The sequence below is a fragment of the Varroa destructor genome, unplaced genomic scaffold (genome assembly GCF_002443255.2).
Source record: "Varroa destructor unplaced genomic scaffold, Vdes_3.0 BEIS01000004.1, whole genome shotgun sequence".
Taxonomy (NCBI): domain Eukaryota; kingdom Metazoa; phylum Arthropoda; class Arachnida; order Mesostigmata; family Varroidae; genus Varroa; species Varroa destructor.
In genome coordinates, this window is record NW_019211457.1 from 19,564,738 (window position 1) to 19,586,792 (window position 22,055).

Sequence of the window (22,055 nt, forward strand, 5' to 3'; positions counted from 1 at the left end):
TTGACAGGCTAAACGCACCTATTCACTTGCACTGTCGCTCTGATTGTTGCTTGACAAAACCACACGAGTAAAGAACATGATACATGGAAATTGCTCAAGTCTAAGAGCTGAAGAATATCGAACGGGGTGGTGTATACTACCGCTTCGATACTGCTAAAACAGAAGTGATCTTTTCGGCGTTAGGCGTAGGAACCCAGGCCTAGTCAGAACTCTGTTGGCCGATTGTTCTATGCCAGTTGTGAATGATATAGCGCAGAAGGCAGCAACGAGTACGAAAAGCTACGAACTACGTAATAGGCGCTTATTTCCTCCCAAGCACTTTATAAGTTCTAGTTGGTCAACTGACACGTAGGTTGATCGCTGCTATATTTCTAAATACTACTATTCTTAGGGGGCTGCCTGCTTAACAATTCCGCATGCATATGTCACAGCGAGGTGTCTGTAGACGAAAAATTTCTCATGTAGAGCATTTGATAATGATCTTCACAAGAGCAGTAACTGTTGCGGTGGCAACTAAATGACATAGCTTTAACGTTAATTGCAGAAGTAGCTCGTACATCTTTCATTCTGCATACAGAAGTCACCCAAGGATATCCTCCAGCAAACCGTCTTGGTCCAGACGATCAAAGCTACTTTATGTATATGACAAGGAAGAACGCAAAGAGGTGGCGGGCAAAGCAGTCACTTAAACCCATAAACATCATGCACGATTTCAACCTCGTGATAGCTTGGGCATTTTTCCAGTGTTTAACCCAGCGTGCTGATCGGAAACGCCGATGCAGCAGCGGCGCCTCCCTACATTACAGACAGAAGTTCGGGCTTTTGTTACCAGACGACGACTCAATCGTCATAACCCCTTTTTCAGCGTTATCGCCTACTACGTTCTTTTTTGATTTTGATGAATAAAATACATCATTGATTATTGAAAAACTCGCCGGATGCTTCGATCACTCACTCAATTCACGCGCCTCATTCGATTTTAGGTAGCGACCTCAGCAGTCGATTTGTCAAAAACATAAGTAGTACGTCTTGAAAGAGGTACAGAAGTACCCACGCTCAAGATGCACTGCAACCAGCTCGTCATAGGTACCTTTGATACCGGCTATTAATTGAGATGATTTAAAGACAGCAAAAATTCCTAGTGGAAAGGAGATGGATTTAGGCGGCTCATTTTCATGGGAGTCAAGCTGAAGCTAGCAACCGTTACTCCCCTGGACAACATCGCTCACCATTCCCGAAATGCTTCGACGGTCCTCTGTCATTCGTTTCGTCTCAAAAGAAATCTCTTCAGTCTCCACTGAAATTTATTTCGATGAGTACGTGTTAGAGCTTTAAAGCTATTGCCGCGCCTATTATGATGTTCTCTTAGCAGCGGCGTATTTACGTTGCAGTTAATCTTTTTTTTGTAAATCCGTAAGATACGGATATTTAGCCGTTCGAGCTTTGACATCCTGACCCTTTACATCAATGTCGTTAGTGATTCCAAGCCGTGATAGGAATCCCGCTGAACAAGACCAACTTTCTCGTTCAGCATTTCCAAGACATGTCAGCCGGTCAACACGCCTTTCGCCTTGATAAGTATTCCACACAGCTACATAAGGTGTTCGAGCTGCGAGGTGCACTCAGCCCAGACTTCAAAGTGGCTGACTGTTATCCGTCGATTCTGACAAGATAATTAGGAAAATGCTTTTCTTATTACCAATTCGACTAGTAACGAACATCTATAGCACGCATTTTTATGAGCGTCCTCCGGGAAAGCATTATTTACTTTGTCTTGTCAACTTGCACTTTGATCCCTTTTAGACCTAATTTCGTGATACCTCAGGTTCATGGATAACTCCTTATGGAAGAGAAAGCTGTCGAGCGTAGCATTCAGTTACGAAGTTAGTTGCCACAGCTTAATCCTCTCCTGTACCATGCTGACCTTGTTTGTTGTACCTGTCATAGGCCGATATCACCTGAAGCGAATTCCGGTTAGCATTAGAGATCAAAAATAATCCGGAACTTGAGGTAAATTCGCAAAGAACAAAGACGATAAATATCGTCTGTGGCACGATGCTTCCCGCCAGCAGCTTGGCGAGAGGGAAATCGAGAATATTTATTTACCTACTTGGGATTAAGCCTAACACTCAGTGAACGATCATTTGGGAAATATATTGAACAAATGATGCAAAAAGCCACAACAATTAAGGATTTGCTCAAACCTTCAGCTCTACGATACTGGCTATTTTTTTTTTTATCGAAAAGAGGCCCGTTGTGCTCCGTGTGGAATACCGTTACTCTGCAAACATCTTGCAGTTAGCCAGCTTCGAGCCCTAGATCTAGTACACCTTAAATGGGTTTTGACCCTTTATGTTTCATTAAAAAACCAACTCGTTTATTTGTCATTTAGGTTTATAGAAAGGTTACAGCGACGCTTCGAATAAAACAAAAGACTACCAACTGTTGAGCTGTAAATATTACCTAAAAATAAGGAAATTATTTTCTAAGAAGAGAAAAGATGATCGATTCAGGGTGGAAGGAAAATGGTGGACTTAATCGAAGCTCAGCGATTAGGTACGAAATACATGGGTCCTACTTATTCCATAGGATGCGTGGTTATCACAATTTCGGGGCTAATAGTTGGTATCAGAAGTATACTGTCGATAAACTTAGTGCAGCGACGCACTCATTGCATACTCCTATGCATGGCTTGTCGTTACGTACCCAGCATAAACGGATTGAGTTTCGGTTATTTTTCCAAATGGAATCGTACGGAACGTTTTATTTGCGCTTGGATGTAGTCATTAAAGGGCAAGTAAATGAAGTTGCAGTGCAAATCGGGCAGCCCAAAGTCCGACGTATTGATAATAACTGGGCCGGTTATAAACATTTTGGATGAACTTGCATTTTAGATATGGCACAAAATCCGCTTGTTGTCATTCTGTTTCACTTATATAGTCAACGGAATATGCTAAACTATGAGAAATTTTGTTTTTTGCCAAAGTTGCTGGTCGAAGCCCGTGCTAAAATATTAACAAAAAGTACGCTTCGTCTTATTGAACTTTGTCAGAGATAATAACACACGTACGATTTGACTAGAGTAGAGTAGTTCCTGTACTTTATCTTAGATCGCTGTTGCATTTTTACACTTCCGATTGTTATCCAATTTTCTTTTTATCTCTGTAGTCAGTCGGTCTCTTGCGTATATGTCTTTTCGTTTGGCTTCATCGTAAGTACATATATCCATCTCATGAAGGATAATGAGCCCTGAAATTCATGAAATCCGTCGCAAACACACAGCTTACTGCTACTGTAATTCGGTTAAACGTAATCAGTTCTAATAGGAACTAACAAGGATTGATCGTTACTTTTACGTTACTAGACTTCTTGACCGCGAAAGTAGAAATTTAGAACAGCACACAAACGGCCGTGACGTTTGCCTTTTTTTCGTAACTGTATTTTATCGATAGAGGGAGATGATCTATGGAACAAACAGGAAATTGAACCTTAAAAAGCTCCTTTCCATGTCGAGTTATTTTTCTATGGGTTACTTCGCATTGATTGCAACGATATGCACCCCACACATTTTGAGACGAGCGTATGCCGATATCCATACGATTTACCTTTATGGAATCAGTTTAAAAACCGTAAGACAGGTTTACTGGAGAGAATTTAGGTGCTTTACGAAACAACATTTTAGGTCTGCGGTTTCTATTTTAGACACTATTACAAACCTCTGCACCTTCAAAAGCTATATTTACTCCATTAGCCAGCACTGGTTAAAAACTAAGGCGTACTATCCGTAACTAGAATTTAATATCATCATGTCTTTCATTCGCTGTGAAATACCTTCCATCCAACAAAAACAGGGCAAGTAAAGGTGAGTTAAAGATATATGTTTAAACGATTCAAGTGCAGCATTGTTTTTTACACGGAATAATTTTAGATCTGCTTTTTACTTGCCGGAGATCTCTAAATATTGGGTTGCCGAAAAAGTATTGACGGTGAAGCCGAAACTGAAGCAAATATATGTTAGAGCTTAAAACAGATTCTCGCAACTAGACATGTACCATTTTGATGGATGACCTTTCGCCATATACCTGGTAATATCATAATCTTATCATCGTCCTACTGCTGTGTTTCCTGGGAGAAAAATTGTGATACGTGGTTTTTGTATCCCTATTATGAAATTAAATTAACATCATTAAGAGAGTTCTGCAGATGACGGTCTGATCGTATAAGATTTAGGCTATATGACGGACGTATTAAAAAGCTCCCACTCACATTCTCCCAATTTTTGCCGGGTAGCTAAAGATATCTCTGATTTACTCTTCATTATCGGAAGACAACCATTTCAGAAATGACTCTACCTCTTACGTTGCATTTCTGTAGAGCTTCGCAAATGGAAATACGATTGAGTTTGAGGCTTTTGGGCTAATTCCTGTGGCGCCCAATAGTCGAGCTTCTTTTTGTGTCCAGCTTTCTTTAAATAGCTAGAAACTGTTCAATGGTAATTCCTTCGCACGACTATTTACGTGTCGGTCTTGCTTGACTTCGGCAATAATTCCATCCTTCCATTCCATCTGATAATATAATTTTTTTGTAATTTGTAACTGCGAAAAGCATTTTTCGCATCGAAATCCCTCAAACAAAAGCAACAAGACCATCTTCAAGCCATTTCTTTCGTTAACGCATTTTGACTGTAAACAGCGTAACTGTTTTTATACGTCTGGGCAACATTTGTACTTGTGGTGCACTAAGGCTCTAAAATAGACGATTTTTTTGCAAACAAATCACGTATCTTTAAGGCGCTCTTACTTAAAGCTAAGTAAATTTGAATACTTCTATCATTACCAAATCTCAGCTTTTGAATGACGCAAACGCCACCCATATTACCTGAGAGAGGTGACTTGAAAGCCACCTAGCTAGAAAAACCGTCAATACTTTATCGAGAACCTATACCCTATGGTAGACATCTGCAATAGGGAAGGATACGATTTTTAAGAAACGACTTTTTATCTATGTAAGTCGCGTGTGTTATGCGTTGTTGGTTGCTATTATGATAGAGTCGTGCACTATTATATATTTATCTAATACGCATAGCGCGGAATTAAGCTTTCCCTCACACAATTGAACCGATTATCTTATCTGCAACTATAATGGTTTTTAGCATACAAAGCATAGATAATGAATGTGTTTTCTACTTTGTTATTTAAGTTTGTTCAAATTGCAGTTATTTGCTAAATCTCTTTTTGTTTTGATTACCGTTTCGTCTACATCGGAAGGCCCTGCACTTCTGATTATGCCGTTGTTAGCTCTCCTCTACAGGCTTCTTTTACATTTCGCTGCCTCTACCCGTTTGTTTCCTTCAAATTTCGCTGCTTACCCTCTCCTATTTCTGCTTTTTTTCATGTTTTTCATTCTGGGGCTCTAATTAAGCCTCAAGATCCTGCCGCAATTTTTAATAATACAACCGAAGCTTTTTCCCCACTAGATTTACACATCGTCGCGGCGCCCATAAAAGACGCTGTCAACTCAATCAAGCTAACTATAGATACTGATAATTATATTACGCAACGATGATTTAAGATGGCCTTACTACTCCAATGAGCATTTTAAGCATACCTTTAGCAGAAAGCTAAAAATGAGAAATCTATTGTTTAATGCTTATATTATTTAAAAAAATTCACAAAATTTTGACTTGGATGCATGACACAGACGTTGATGCATTAACTCTGGGTTAAGACGGGTTACTAAAATTGCCCAATTAGAAATTCGCAGTCTGCTTATAGAGATCATAACAATCATTATTTCCACGCTTTTTAGCTGAAGCATTTTCAAATGTTAAGCTGAAATCAATCTATTTGTGCTTTTATAGGGGTTTCGATGTTGCGAGGCAAATATATATATGTTTGCCTGAAATCTCGCAAAAAATTCTTGCCGAAAAAGAGTGAGGTCCTACCGTATATATATATATATATATGCACAATAGCACCCACTTCTATATTACTAAGACAACCTATTAGTCAATTGACATGAATTGCAGGCTTTCTTACTTACAGCAGTGTGAAAGGACCGATTCGAAATAATGCTAGGTTTAGCTTAAAAGCAGTTACATCGATCTTGGCTCCAGTTTAACATGAATATGCTTTTGTGTTAATATTAAAGAGCTGCATCTTTTCTTATAGGAATTTTTGAAACCATACGTTTGGATGATATAGTAACTGGAAAGAGCAATCGGTTTTCCTGGTAACAAAATGGATGTATGGTATTAGATAGATAGATAATTGAAACGGTAGATAATTGAAACTTGTGAAAAACGAATTGTGTCTCAGCGGCGTCGCAATGGATCTGTGGAGGCGACGCAACGCCCGGGACAGCGATGGGCGTTCTCCTAATGCGTTTGGCGAGGATAAGCATGATCTGCTGCTCTCGACATCGACGTAAATCCAATCCTGCAAAGGAAGCTGTAACCGCAGGGATGTACGATCTTTAGCCTTTCCATCTCGTCCATCTATGCCTGCGTGCCCCATGCTTGCTTTCGTCCCTCCAAAAGCATCCTTTGCCTTAGCGTTTCTCTCGAGTGAAAACCATTTTCGAGACTGTGTACAAAGCAGCCTGCAATGCCATCGTTCAATGCCTGCAATGCCATAATGAAATCTTCAAAAGGGCAAAGACAGCATCTTTTCTATACCTTCCTGTGTATTTGGCAAGCGCCACATTCTCTGCAAGCAACCTGCCTGTTCCCAAGCCTGAAGAGGGCTTTTCTTTCCGAAATCGCAACCCGCCTTAACCTCCGCTTCCTCGCCTCTTGCACGTTCTGTGACTATACCGTTCCCTTTCCCCATACGTCAATGTGCGTTGTCTTCTGTTTAGATTCACTTTGCATAGTCCAGCAACAGACCGTTCCTTCCGTTGTGGAAGCAGTACAGGCATCAGACACTTTGCAGGGAACCGGAAGCAAGATCGACCATGGCAGCAGCCGGAAAGTGATAGGCAGGGGCTGTGGCTCCCTTCCTTTTCCATATTTCTCGTATGATCCTTTGTCGTCTTCGTTCTTAGCGGAAAATTCCTTAGTTATTGTTTTTCCTATTTCTACGCGAAGACGTACACGCATACAGACAAAGACGTATACATACGGACGTAGCCCTCTTATCCGTCCATGTTGAGTATCATCGCAGGGTGCTGTAGCTGCCGTTGACACTGTTTGTTTCCGGTCGAAAGTTTATTCACCCAGCTACATTTTTCTCTAGCTCCCTGTTTTTTTAATTGACAAAAGCCGTTTACAAGAAATCCTTGCTGCCCGTTACCTGCCCGCTCTCGTTCTGCCCTTTTCGCAAGCAGCGGACGGGCTCACAGCCGATGTAACTCTGTCCTCCGTCGGGTTTGCCATACGCTTATGCTTATCGAGCGCTGCCCCTGAATTTTCCTAGGAGCTACATTGTTCTTGTTGGTGCTCCGTGTAAACAACGTTTCATGTACGTACGCTTCTAGCAACACACACGTTCATGTTGCTAATGCGACCTCCATAGTTTGTTTCTAAGCCTAGCATAAGTTTTTAGCTAAAATCGTATGCGCTTTTTTTGCTTGGTAGAAAGAAATTAAAACTTTAAAAATGCTAGTATGGGTAAGCCAAAATAAAAATAATTTCACATCTATAATAATTAAATCATCTGAGGAACTTAATGTCAATGGAAAGCGGAATCATTGAGAGCCGAATATATTTCAATGGGATAGCAAACAATATTTTTTAGTCTGCACGTTATATGATAACGTGCAGAATTGAATTACAACTTATATGATGATAAGTTGTAATTCAAGGAACGTATTCAAGGAAAAGAATGGTATTACTGCTAAGGTCAGAGTGGGTCAAGACGGATGATCCCAGAACACCTATGCGTCTTCGTTATCGCCATTTTACTCGAGGCGATAGTAGTGGTCGGAATATGCAACATTTAAATCCGTGAAGTCAACTTAGCGCCCGAATACAGTCGACCTTGAGACAATATACTGAAAGAGGATTTCAAGTCACCAGGTTCCCAAGAATGATCAAATATACTGAAAAAAGCAACAAAAGACAGCAAGATCCCCATGGATAGCAGTTTGGGACGCCATATTATCGAGTTTTTCCACAAAAATCTTTCCAGAGACATTTCTCAGGCATTTTTACCAAGTGCATTTCAAAAAATGTGCAGGCTATCGAATTTTCTGCAACCTAAGACTTTTTCCATCCTGTTCGTCTTCCTGAACCTCAATGCACTTTTTATCATGTAACTCGTAAAAAGCAGGCTATTATTTGTTATCTCTAAAAAGAGTTCTCTGTGCTTTACTTATATACATCCCGATAAAACACGAATCTACTTTGCTCCGTCACTGTTTCCCTGTTAAATTAAAACTAACATGGAAAGCCAACATAGAATTAATCCAAGTAATTACCTAACATATTTAATAGTAATTTTATTTACAAACTTCGGCCAACGGAATCGCGCAACTAATTTCCTATACCGAAAAAAAAATAAAAAGTGCAGCCATACGCGGTGCCCAGTAAATAGTTTTCCGGAATTCCGCGGATTCTGCGCGAATAGTGCTGATTTCTTGCATGCCTAAATTGTAATAGTGGTAAACCTAAAAAGTACTCATGATAACAATGAACTACAACGGTGCTAGAATGGAAGGAAAATTGGACTCTTTATCATGATGTCTTGATTTCGATCTCTAGCTGAGGTTATTATTGAGATCAGGTCACCGTGTAGTTGTGCTGAAACACCGTGAGTAGTGTCACTCCAGCAAATCGTAATATAGGCAGGCATTCTTGATCATTTCGGGAATTCTGACGCTGAAAGACGTCGGCCGTTGCAGAAAAAAGACATGCTAACAATTAGACAATCGGTAGGTATACTAATATTTAACATACACAATTCGCTTGTGAATAGGAGCTGAATTCGCAAAATTATGATACGTATGATTTCACCCCTTTCTGTTTGTCAAGATAATTGTCAATAGTAAATTTAAACAGCGTCGATTACTATTGTTCTAGCAGGCTTTTCATCTGAACTCCACATAGAGGCTGATGTCAAAAATCTGGGCAAATCTGTGTCAGTGAATCAATACCCAAAGGTGTCACCCCTAACAAAAAAAAAGAAGTAATTTAATTATAATATCATTTGTTGTTTTAAATGTAGAAATGTTATTTAGGGCGTCGCCTTTTCGCTGACCAAAGGTTTCTATAGAACCATGAGAAGTGAAGTAAGGTATTATTTACCGGTAACACTGTATATCGTCGGCCTATGTTCGCCCTAAATACGAAACACGACTAGCGCCGCTGCGAAAGATGCGAATAATTGTGGCCTTCGTTATTTCTACATGTAGATGGAATCGGCAGCAAGGCAATCTCCAGTATCGTTCGAGTGTGTTATACCATTCTTTTTTATTAAGTTGTGTGCCATTTAACAAATACTATTCCACTGACTGTACGATATACGGAAAATTTGCCTGAACAACGTTTGAAATCCTATTAATGGGTTTGGATAGGTGCATACAAGCCGACTCGTAAAAACTGCATTTCGTAGTCTAATCACTGCCTAACTGCCTCCTTTTCCTCCTCCTAATAATGAGGATGGTGGTTGTGAACTCAATGACTCCGGCTCCTTAACGTCACGCAAGACGAGGCCTCCTGCCTCACAGGTCCCGGGAGGTACTCAAGCGTCGAGCGGCGGTAGTGCGACACCGCTTTCGACGTAATGGTCCATGCCGTTCACTCCGACTCACAGTCCGCAGCAGCAGGACCTCTAAGTTGCCAGTAGCATGCCTCTTTTTCCAGATTCTCGATTCGCCTTCTTTGGTCTTTTATGGCCGTCAATTAAATCTGCACAGTGCACTAAACTGCATAAGGCGCAAACACGGAAGCCAACAGGCATCCGGCCCGCTTCATCTATCTTTGCCTGCCGTGATCTCTTTGAACAGCATATTAGGCTGACAACGAGGCACACGGCAGACATTCTCGGTAGCCCTCTCCTGGGCATCTATATTCATACACTGGCACTTGATAGATATTTGTAACCGAGCCAGAGTATCTGCATTGGTCAGTTTTAAATAGTATCCGCTCTCCTCCAGTTCATCTCACATTTCATTTTCAGGAACCAACACCCAATTCGGAAACCCACCTTTTTGGAGCGCTTTTCAACGGGTGGACCAACACTAGCAACTATGGCGGATGCCCATGATGAAGAACAGGCGAGCAAAGATCCCTGTCTATTCGTCGGTAGCATATGACTATTACCGTATAGACGTGTGAGCTGAAATTAATTGATTTTCTGCGTAGAGAGATGTATTTAACTGTAATCGTAATTTAGTTACTAAGTATCAATTGATTCATAATTCACGAATTTCAACCGTAATACAGAAAGTGGCTTTTATTAGCTTGTACGGTGTGCAGAATTATTTCCTTAATCTGACTGCATAGTAATATTCATGCCGTAGGGAAAGCGACTGATAATAGCTGATGCTTGGTTTGGGCAGACGCAGGCTGGCTCAATTATTATTCGCGCTTTAAACGTTCTCACACATATAGATCTGTATTCTATATTTATCCAAACTAAGATATGTAGACTACTAATGCACAGTATTGATATTGGATCTTTTGCAAAAAAAAAAACGTAGAGAGAAACGATTGTTAGTCGGTAACTGTCGAGAAAACTTTGTTGGATTCTTCTTACCACTACTTGGTTTCTTCGTCCAGGTATGCATAAAGCATTTCCCAAAACTAACGATTTTTGAAAAAGAGCATTTTTGAGCAACTATATTTGGCGTTCCTCATGGAACATTGCCAGCGATGACGATTCCACGATTTGCGAATCCAATCGTCACAATGGTACACGATTACAAACAATTAGTGTTCTTTGCCAAGACAAGAGCACAGCTTTATGGCTAGACTGTGCATGTTGATATTATTACTATTTGTGTATTGTATCATTATTATTCAATGTGTTACTGCTTTCTTATTAAAATACATATGCTATTTGTTTTACTCTATTTGCAGCATTTAAAAAAAACGTCAAAAAGAAATTTTGCTGTACACCTTTGATGGCTACAGCGGAATTTCAAATGCAATTATCCTTATCAATTATATAAACAATAAATAGCACATTCGTTAATCCAACTCAATTGCATAACGGGTTTCTTTTAATATATAGGGAAAGACAAAAGAAAAACCTCTTACCCAACAACGGTGAACATAACATGTAAACCCGACATGTTATAGCTACTGTAAAGTCTGAGCAAACAAATTTAAAAGTGTGTCAATATTTATATAATATGAGGCCCCAGTGGGTCTTACTGTAAGCATTCAGTAAGATTACTTACTGCCTACCAGTTTTTCCTAAGTGCGTTTTTCCCAGTATGTCTGCTGTCTTTTTGCTTTTAATTTGGGTTCCTTTACAACGTTTGCTGTATAGGTAGTTCTTTATTACAACTTTTCTCAGATACCATTGGCATTTCTTTTATTGAACCGGGAAATACAATGCAGATTTTTTCACTTTTGGCGTGCTCTGCCTCTAAAAATATCCATCGTAAACAACGCTGCTTAAATTTAGATGCATATGTGCCTTTACACTGGATTCGTTGAGGGCCTCCATCAAAAAATGGCTCACGTACTGGACATCGGGAGGGCGCAGTTTCACCTCCTGGGTCTTGGCGCAGTTGTGCCTTGCAGCTCTGAAACTGGGCTAAGCTTACTGATCCACGGCCAGGTTACCACGACGCGTTACCGTTTCAGCTTCAATAGTCATACCTTCGATCAAAATCCTCTCCACCCCTATGACTTGTACGTTCATATATCTAACGAGCGAGTTTGGTGAACGGGGCTTCAGTATCATCTGCAGTCTTTTTGCTTCTGTCATGTGAGAGCTCTTCTGCTTGCTTTGTAGGTAGGGCATCCGAGATGTACCAGTTTACGCGTATTCTAACTGCTAAAGTGGTCAACTTATATTATTGACAGAAAGAAGAAGCTATTAAATGAAGTCAGACTGAATGGAGCTTCTCAATACGCATGTAACTGCGAAATTTTGGATCACACAGCAGAAATACTGAATTATATGTGTATGTAATAATGCTGCGAAAACAGGAACGGAACCCTGAATTCAATTTGATTTAAAAGAATAAGTTCTGTGATGATTTCAATATACGAAATAGAGCCAACTACCGCGTCTGTAGTTAAAATACCTCAATTTCAATGGCTTTTTATGACATGGGAGGTTGCAAGGACTTGACATATAACTACTTACGAATGAGCAAGGAAAAATAGATGAGTAAAAAAACAAAAAGGTAATGCGAGAAATTAGTTCAATTAGGTAAACAGAGAGACAACGAACGACTATATAAATGAGAAAAAAGTAATCTATAGAGAGAAAGCTGAAATAGGGCTTCTATGCAATGCCAAGTTAAATCCGAACCATACGCAAGAAAATAAATATCTATTGGATGGAAGTTGGACGGAAAAGCATTCGATGTATTTTTTCAACAATTACCTAACATTATGTCACATCGTGAATCAAATGTAATGATAGTTAGGCTCGAGAATGGGACTTAAGCTGTTGTGCTTGATGAGCGTATACAATAATCCACTAGGCGAGCTAATATAGGGAGCTATAGAAGCATGTAGATACTAACGTACTAAAACGATGTATATACCAGTTACTTCCACGGAGCGCAAGAATTTGCTTTATCGTCGATTTTATTCGCAACAGGACGGAGCACCTATATCGCCAGTACCATATCATCACCGGATAGATTAATTAAACAAATCAGTCCCATAGGATACTCTTGCTGTTAACCAACCTGACGCCAATAGACTTTTTGTAACGATGCCCAAAAAGATAAAGTCGATGCCGAAAAGGAAGATTTGGAAGCTTGTTGAAGTTTGTTTGTCAATACTTTACTCTCGTTACTAAAACAGTACTAATCTACACTAGGAGAATAAACTATACGGTCTATAATTTAAATATTAACTATACATAAATAAAAGCTGAAATTATAATTATTGAAACTGTGTATAGAGGATGAAACGCTTTTGCCTGAGCAACTGAAAATTTTTGAACTCATCTAAGCATGTGATAGATGGCTAAAAAAAAAAATGTAAATCTCATTAATAATAATGCCGATTGAAAAGTAATTTAATACGTTACAGAAATAACCCAGGAACACGATTGCTCATCATGAGTAAACAATATGAATATGATAACAAACAAGGAAACCAATTGCGTGTACTCATCACATAATGTAATACGTTACGCAGCTTTATCCTTTCCGCACGAAAAGATGACGGAAAATGTCGGTCTTTCCTGAAGCGATTTCAGGCGCCTAGAGATAGTCTGCTAGAGCTTTGTTGGTAGCATTTTTTTTTATCAAGCATTTCCCAGCCAGGAGGCTTTAATCTGTTAGTTTAAACTGAAGTATACGTGCAGGCTACAGAACGAAAGCTAATCTTTACCGGCAAGTGAAATATGGCAATATGCTAGAGAATGAAATAAGGGTAGAGCCTAGTAGCTTCAGCAACCCAGCGTCCTAGTTGCAAGTAAGCTTAACAAGGGACCACAGAAACAATTGTTAATTTTGTTTTTGTTGAGATAGAGACTCATATATATTAACTTACAATACTGATTAGAGTCTGCACGTGTCGTTTAATATTATGTTGATAATCGCACAAGAAGAAAAAAGGAAAAAGTGTCTTTGTCGTGGTCGCTGAATATCAGGTTCAAAATTTGAAGGGTAGCTAGTATAAGGATAGCAAAAGGCAAAAAATGCCTTTTACCCAGTGTACGCACACCGCCCAAGTAATTAATAAACGCTTGTAAGAGGACGGCAATGCACATTATACTAGAAAAAGTCTAAGCTCAGGATAGGGTAAATCATGAAGATTATGGAGACTTAAGATGAATTATACACATCAATCTTAAATGCTGTAAAAACGACAAAAATAACGAGATAGCTATCAAAAAGGAGTTCGCCTGTATGGAAATGTAGGTCTACCTGCAGCACTTGATCGACAATACTTTATTGAACAGATGTTGACGGAGATACAAGTGTCATCTATGCTCACGCTGGCTCGTCGTGAAGAAGTGCCACGGGTAGAACAGAAAGTGAAGAAACCGTTTTTTACGGTGGGCGGCTAGAATATACTAAAAAAATCTAATACTAATATCTAAAATAAGAGTAGAAAGTATATACCTGTTCTGCAGGAGCATTTAAGCAATTTTTGCAGTTTCCGTTGTGACTAAGGCACTTCCGTATGATTATCGCTAAATAAATAAGGTTTCTATGACACACTAAGTTGAAGACTGCGTAATGGGCCGTTCAGTATAGGACCTTAATCACGGGCGTCGCATGAAAACTACTCGAAAGGAAAGTAAATCTGCCACCCGGGGCTTCTTGGCTTTTTGCGTATAACACATGCGCATTTATAATCACACACCACAATCGATTGATTTGTAGGGAAGTGCAGAGTGTGAGACCTCCCTGTACTATGATGATAAGACAAAGAACTTTTAATACTAATATACAAACATACGAAGCAAAACCAATAATGTCTTAAGGTCGCCGATAGCTTCATTTGTGTGTATCGAGTCTATAAAGCTTCAACTCATAACTAGATTGTTTTCTTTCTTCTTCTTTTGTGGAGAAGCAGGGCTGGATTTATATTTCAGGCGTTCGGAACGTTTAAATATTGAAACGAGTAGAATTATTAACATTTTGAGTTTGGTGTTCTGAGGAGGCATTCTTTAATTCGTTCTAGTGTGGACATATGTACATCCCTCAGGAAACAACTGAACCACAGGGACGCTCGTTTGTTGTGGCCCATAAATAGTATTCTGCTATTAAGTAAGAGAAGCCTTGAAGAAAGTCCACCATATGGACATTATGGGCATTATGCAAGCTGACTTTGCAGCAGGAATATGAAGATCCTAGATACTGTGAGCGTGGGTGACATAGCTGCCTCAGTTGCCCTGCCTTGTCAAGCGTGTCCATTAGCTTCGAGCTACGACTACATATGAAACCTTCCTCATCCGTTTCAGTTAGCTGTCAATTCAAACGAAATTTAAGCTATCTAGCTGAACTGTACCGCGCGACTTTCGCAGATAAATAATTGATTGGTTATCTTTGTTCTATTTCGGCAAGCATGGTTCAAAGGGCGATCTGAAGGGAGAATTTTCTGCAACATTTAACTCTTCCTTTTAACCCTTCCTTGAAGATGTCATTTTATATCGTAACGGTCTAGTTCGATACGTCACATCTACCGCATGGATTCGTCTGACTTTTCATCTGCGCCTATTCGCATCTATCGAATAAGGAATAGACAAGTGTTATTCACCAAATCTGTCATAATTTGCCTTGACGCTTAAACAGTTCTTAGATCGAGAATAGAGAAAGTACTGCCTTATCGTTAACTAGACCATGTCAATATGACTTGACACGTACGACGGACGGTGTGCACAGCAGCAGCAGCAGAGGAATAACTTTCCTATTTACAATCACGCGATTTGTTCATCTAAGGGATACGATGGGGATTTCATAAAAGATAAATACAATGTACATATAAATAAAACATGTACCTGGCTTTCCTGGATGTCTTCTTGTTTATCTAGAAAGCCCAAAAGCTGCCCTTCTAAAGTTTTCCCTGGATATTGGTAACGGCGAAACTGGTTTAAATTGTCACCGTAGTTCTTGCCTTTGCCGTGGCGCGTAATGTCGATGGTGTTGTTCTGTTCTGGTTCGTTTCGGCCGAATACTGTTGTTATTTTGCGATCACGTGACTCACACGTTTATTTCAATCTAGCATCACACATTTTTGCGAGCCAAACCACTGTGTCCAACAACGACAACTCTATGCTCCTTCTAGCGTGGACCTGTCATTGCGTCGCTGATTTGCTGCTAAGCCTATCTGTATAATTTGCTAATTAGGTAGTTTCGTCTTGGCCCTAGCGGGAGAACTGCTTCGATGAGTTTGTCGTCATTCATCCGTCCAACGGACTGAAGCGGTAAATGCCGTTGTCCCTCCTTTTTTACTTGGTTTTTACTCCTCAGCTCCAGTCGCTCCCTCCTCAGCTGGATAAAGAGTTAGCTTCTTCTTTATAAATGCACACGAAGAGAGTATGCTGAATCCCAAATAACCCTATTTGTCTACCGGTTACGCTTCTTAGAGATCGCTGTTGCGTCGAACTCGCGATTATTACAGCTCTGGATGTGTCGAACGCAACGTTTCGACAGTCGATCGGCGTCTTTGCACGTTATTCGTTTGTTTGTTTGTTTGTTTGTTTGTTTGTTTAACTAGTCGGTCCTCAACAATTGCCCCTGTCTACTTCTCTTGTTTCACAAACTGCTTACGTAGCCAGCGGGACAGGAAGAACAAGGTAATTGTGATAACAGGTGCGGCTTCTTGAATAGGAGTAGCAATTGTTGTTGCTTTAGCAATGCTAGTCGTCATGTGACAGTTGTCGTAAACGTAGCAGAACTTGAATTATACCAAAAGTTCCTTGACAGCAATGGCACACACAAAATGCAACAGCACACAAAACCAGAGGAATGATTAAATAGTATTTAAAGTCAGCAGAGAACGAATACGTATGCATGTGTATATATACGAAGATACATACTGTGTATATAGCGATATTTACGCCTATAAATAGCGCGCAATGCGTATACAATATCCTCACTGACACCAGCCACACACACAAACACATAGAAGCACAGAGAGAGCATACTTGATTAAAGATTACTGCGACGATTTGTTTGTTGTTGTCCAATTATCCATGTGATATAATCCACCGGCACGATTTTCATATCACACTGTTCCTTCCTGCAATACGGTGTAGCCAATCGAGATGAACTTAAGCGTTATGGTGCTAAGTTAAACTGAACTTGAGAGTTATTCACAGCTGCTGCTAAAAACCGTTCAATGCAATTGGATACAAGTGGGTTTCGGATCAACGTGATTAAACGAGATCTTCTAACAGCAATAAATAGTGGCGGGTAGTAGACAGAATATACAAGACACGAATCATCGTGCTGATAAAAGCGAAAGCGATAATACATATCTAAATAGATGAGTACACATATTGAAGATGTGAACGTATGACGGTCGTCAAATGGACAGATATCTACGTATGGATAGGTATATTATGAAGGTAATTACGCAGACTCGTACACGTAGCCAGTCGCGCGCAACCGGAGCTGTAGACACGGTATCATCGTCGGCTGCTGGCGTTAGAGGGCCCAATAGCAAAATTGAACAGTATGTCCTAAACTTATCTAATGGTCGATCAATCAGTAACATCGATTAACGACGGAGAAGACCAACTTGTCAGTTAGTGTCGAACTCACTACTAAGAGTATTGATAGCTGGCCAACGCACTTGAATCGAGGATGAACAAATCGACTCTTTAGGATTCTTAGTCTGATCGCCGAATAAAGGGCAAAGGCGAAGAACAAACAATAAAACTTTTCGATGCCGTCGCTCTTGCTAAGTCCACCGCTCGCTGATACCGGTTTTGTAAAAGATCATCACCCTGAATTTTACTGTCGCAATTAGAAGGTAGATATCGATAGCGTAGACTCCTTTACTGGCAAAACTCAGCGGATCTGATCGTCTGGCTACCGTTAGACGGATGGTCGGTTTAGCCGAAATGCGGCCGTGCCTTGTTTCATCAAATCAATCAACGAAAGATGCTTGAAGGAGGCGGACGATATACAATATAAATATTTCAAAAATTAAACTTGATAAAGCAGAAATTGTTGCTGAAAATATCGCACATGTCGTATTTCAACACAAGAGACGCATGATAAAAAGCAATATTTTCACATCATTACAAAACGGGGGAGAACGTATTTACGCTCGCCGATAGGTCAATTGCTGATGCTAGAGTGACTCTCGGCAATGAGGTGTAGATCTTCGCGATCGGTCTGAAGCTAAATCTTTAATTAACTAACTTATTGACTGTTAATTCCACTGGCTCGTTTTTATTTTCTTGTATACTAATAACTTTTACAGAATTAGCGGTAATAGTAGTACTTGTACAGTGTTGGGAGGTGCTCCACCGGGCAACCCGTTAAGGGCTTCGTTCCTGGTACTTCGCATCGGTGCTTAATTCGTAGAAGTTTCACCCACTCGTACCTCGTGCGTGCTCGGTTACTCTGCTTACTTGCATCATTGTAATCTCCTATTTGCAGTGGTACCATCGTATACGCCGTTCGATCGTTCGCTTGCCTAATCAAATGGTGTTTGTTTAAAGCTATGATGACAAATGCCCAGACGTACACTTAGCATAGGCATAATAAGAAACTCTTAAGCCACTCACACAGCATCAACAACATCAACAATTTCGTGTCACTATGGCGACCATTTGCAGTGTGCTACATCCGTTACGCATTAGGACTTGTTTTTATTGTATAAGAACAATTTATTCTATGCTGTGCTGATGGTTACTTATATATATAATCCGATATGGGCACAGAGAGCAAGATCCCTGATCTTTCGTCAGGGCTTAAGGGTCAGGTTGTTTGTTGTGTCCACACCCGGCTCATTCCAGACGATGGTTGACTATGGAACGAGCACCTCCCAACTGGCTGATCCTCTCGGTTTTTTTTTTCAATTTAGCCTAAATTGATATGGCTGTTTGACTTTTGCACAACTTCTTTATGGTGTATGAAAGTCAGCGTCTCGCTCTGGCCGAGGCGCGTCGTGCTCGAGCATAGCCTTTACGGAATAGCGCTCCGTGACAAAGACACGGACTAACTCGACACGAACGCTTCCAATCGTCTTTGTTCCAGGCTGCTGCAACACCACTGGCCATCGATGTCGATAACCCAGCAGAGTCTAGCGCGACGACGCAACCCACAAGACGGGGCAGCATGAGCGACGAATTCGCAGCCCTATGGGACCGGAGTCCACAGTCTGCGGTGCAGCCAGACTGTGAACGCACGCGACCCGCCATTCGACGGCATCAAATCTGCTTTCTCTTTTTATCTCGCTCACTGGCCTCATGCTCGTGCATTGGCTAGCTACTGCGTTCCTGCTCTACGTCGTTTCGCGCTTATTTCGAATAATCATAATATTATTGGTGGTATTTGTAGCAGTAGCAGGTGCGGTGTTATGGCTGAATTCGTTTCCTCTCACTATCAGAGCAGACGAACGAGTTCGCCTTTGCTGCATTGAGAGGCGTCTACTGAATTTGCCGTTTTTGACGTTAGTGGACGGCCACGGCTCGTGGTTCCGCTATTGCTGCCCTGCCGCTGCTGTTGTGCTTGGCTAGTGGTGGTAGTTTAGCCGCGCATCCCCTTCTATTTGTCGCACTTCGCACACGCCATTACACTGACTGCGCCTCGCTTCTCAGCAGCACTGCAGTAATTCACAGAGATCGATCCACGAATGCGATCTCATTGCGGAGGGCACGTATCAAACAAACACAAATATCAACAACGTTCGAACTATGAACAGCGGACTCGACGGAAACGATTGACAGCAACAACAGCAGCAGTAGCAGCGGCAATTGCATCAACGGCAACGAGCGAATGAGGTAAGAATTTAGGTGGTTGTAGAGTGCTGACGGACTCAAGGCAGCCGATCGGCTCGTAGCAGCTGCAGTCAACCCCGACTCGGTCAAATGTACACAGAGCGGAGTGGCCGTGAATCAAGCCAGGCAGCGAGGAGCAAGAACCGAGATAGAAACAGTCGCCGGATGCAGCGGACCATCCCCAACAGCGCCCTCTAGACGCTTAGTTTCAAAACAACTGGGACTAGCCAAACTCCTGACGCGACCTCCTTTACCCCTCTTGCCGCTTGTCTCCCAAGGCCCCGTAAGGGGATCATCCCTGAGGCCTTCCCAGCCAGCTCCCCTTTCCACTACCTTCCCCAAGCTGTCATTGCTGCAACCCCAGACCAGGCCAGCAGACCGGGTCGAAGCCCTCCACGCAGCAGTAGCGGCAATGGCAGCACCCAAACAATCTGGTATCATTGACCCAGCTAAACAAAGCGCGGCTTGTTACATGCATAATATCATCCTAATATTTAGTTAGACATGAATACGTATATGACAACGACGCGGCACATTGGAAGGCCAAACCTTCGCTTGAGACAAACCAGGAATCGCTGCTTCAAGTCCCGCCAATATTATACACAACCTGTGTGAATAGAGGAAGTTCTTATATTGAAAATTTGAAAACATTAACTCCATATGCTCAGTTACTGCATTTCGACGGTATAATGGCTAATTAACGCGTGGAACAAGACGTAATTGATAAACGATGTTAAAAATACGTGGCAAGTTATAGTTTGTAAAACTTATATAGTAGCGGATCGTGGATATGATTGGAAACTTGAGACAAGGACGTAGCAGCAGGATGCAAACCCATCGTCGAACACTAGTCAACATTCCAGTTACACATCTGACATAATCTTGATAGGGTATTATATCTTATCTCACTTATGCCTAGCTGGAAGCGTAACTCTGACTGTAAAATATCCTCCGAAAGGAAAGAAGAAAAATTTTACCGAATAATCGTTGGCGAAACTTACCAGATTTAGGGAAGCTACCAGCGTAAGTTACATATGTAAGTTTAGCCTAGTTTCGTTTTACAGGAACTCAACCTAATAGTCAATGGACAATAGTGGTCCGAAGTATTGCGCATATCGATAGCATATAGGAAATATATTTCGAATACTCTGGACACACTTGTGTCAAATACCATACTTGAGAGATCATTTGCTGTGATCCTATTTACTAGCAAAGACTTAGCCAAGAAGACATTTGAACAGCAAACAAATAGTTTTTGAAGTTGTTGAGTAAATTAAATTCTCAGCACGAATTACATAGTGCTTATGCTATAGGCCTAATGCCGCTAGCAGAGCTTTTATGAGTGAAAGCAGTCTATAGGGCTTTCGTAAGTTCGATAGCTTCAGATCAGAACGTCTTTTGCTAGGGAGTAAATCCGTATTAAATGACGCTGTCGAGGCTACTTCCATTCAAAATCTCGCTGGCAGCATTCCCCGTCTCTGGCGAGACGTTGTAAGGCATCATCGAAGTCTGTGATATTTATAGTGCAGTTATATGTCAAATATAACCAGTCTATGTAGGATTTCTTCTTCGAGTTATGGTATATAATATGGACGTATTTCGATAATAAAATTAAGGCAATACGTCTGCACCTATAAACCATCCGACTCTTATTGAAAGCGGTCTTTACTCAACATAAGAACCACGCTCGGAAAGTGGAATAAGTATACTTGAAGGAAATATCTATCACAAAGGTTGAACCTACGAAAAGCATCGCACAGCGATCGCTCTTTAGGACATCCCAATACGGTCACTCAGATTTTCAGTAGTCGGTTCTTTTTTTTTTGTAAGAAACATTAGTCGAATCTGATCCTAGAATATTAAGCTATATGCCACAGGTTCTAAACACACATTCACCTAATATACACGAATGTTGCATCATAAAATGAAAATGTTAGTCTTAGTTATTAGGAGAACGCTCTCACAATGTGCTAATTCTGCTTCATTTGTAACAAAGCTAAACGCGAACAGAATTTCGATATTGGGAGAGTAGTGCCGGCGATAATATCTGTCTGGTGAGACGAATTTCCTTATCTAGCTCAGTGCAACAATGTTGTATCGCATAGGCTCTCTGCTTATATCTCAGCGTTTGATAATAGATACCATTAAATAATTTAAACCACTTTTTCGAAAAACTATTGTCTAACGAACTTATGCATATAAATTTCTGTGTTACGGTTAAAAGTTTCGTCCCTGCTCAATATATATATATATATATATATAGTTGGAACATAATGCAATATTCTATATTTCATAGATGTCTTTTTTCATCTGTGCCTCCACGTATTTGCTTGGAATTTGGGCTATATGCTCACAGGTAGGTAAGCTATCCAAAAATCAACGAATCCCGTACATCCGGTTTTCCTTTTTGGAATCAGGACCATACTTAGAATTTATTTTTTTTTTAATGTTCCGTGATCATTTGTCAAACACGGCAGAAATACAGCATCAAACTAAATATAGAGAGCCGAA

General features: G+C 40.7%; 1 protein-coding gene and 1 long non-coding RNA gene across 5 annotated transcripts in view; one reads left to right on the forward strand and one right to left on the reverse strand.

The window, feature by feature from the left end:
• The window catches only part of LOC147755937 (uncharacterized), a 77,120-nt gene extending 64,305 nt beyond the window's left edge, over positions 1–12,815 (forward strand). The window contains exon 3 of one of the 2 annotated variants that reach the window (XR_015326646.1): positions 10,119–12,815. This is a non-coding gene — a long non-coding RNA (uncharacterized LOC147755937). Of the gene's footprint in view, positions 1–544; positions 1,063–10,118 lie in introns of those variants that run through there. The other variant, XR_015326647.1, reaches the window with a different exon arrangement.
• Positions 1–20,089, reverse strand: part of LOC111249148 (uncharacterized) — a 334,604-nt gene extending 314,515 nt beyond the window's left edge. Inside the window, exons 1-3 of one of the 3 annotated variants that reach the window (XM_086987375.1) lie at positions 17,180–20,089; positions 16,737–16,831; positions 15,588–16,507 (exon numbers count right to left, since the gene is read on the reverse strand). The gene's annotated coding sequence lies outside the window, so the exon portion shown is untranslated. Of the gene's footprint in view, positions 1–15,587 lie in introns of all 3 variants that reach the window. The other 2 variants (XM_086987374.1, XM_086987373.1) reach the window with 2 other exon arrangements.
• Between the last annotated feature and the right edge of the window lie 1,966 nt (positions 20,090–22,055).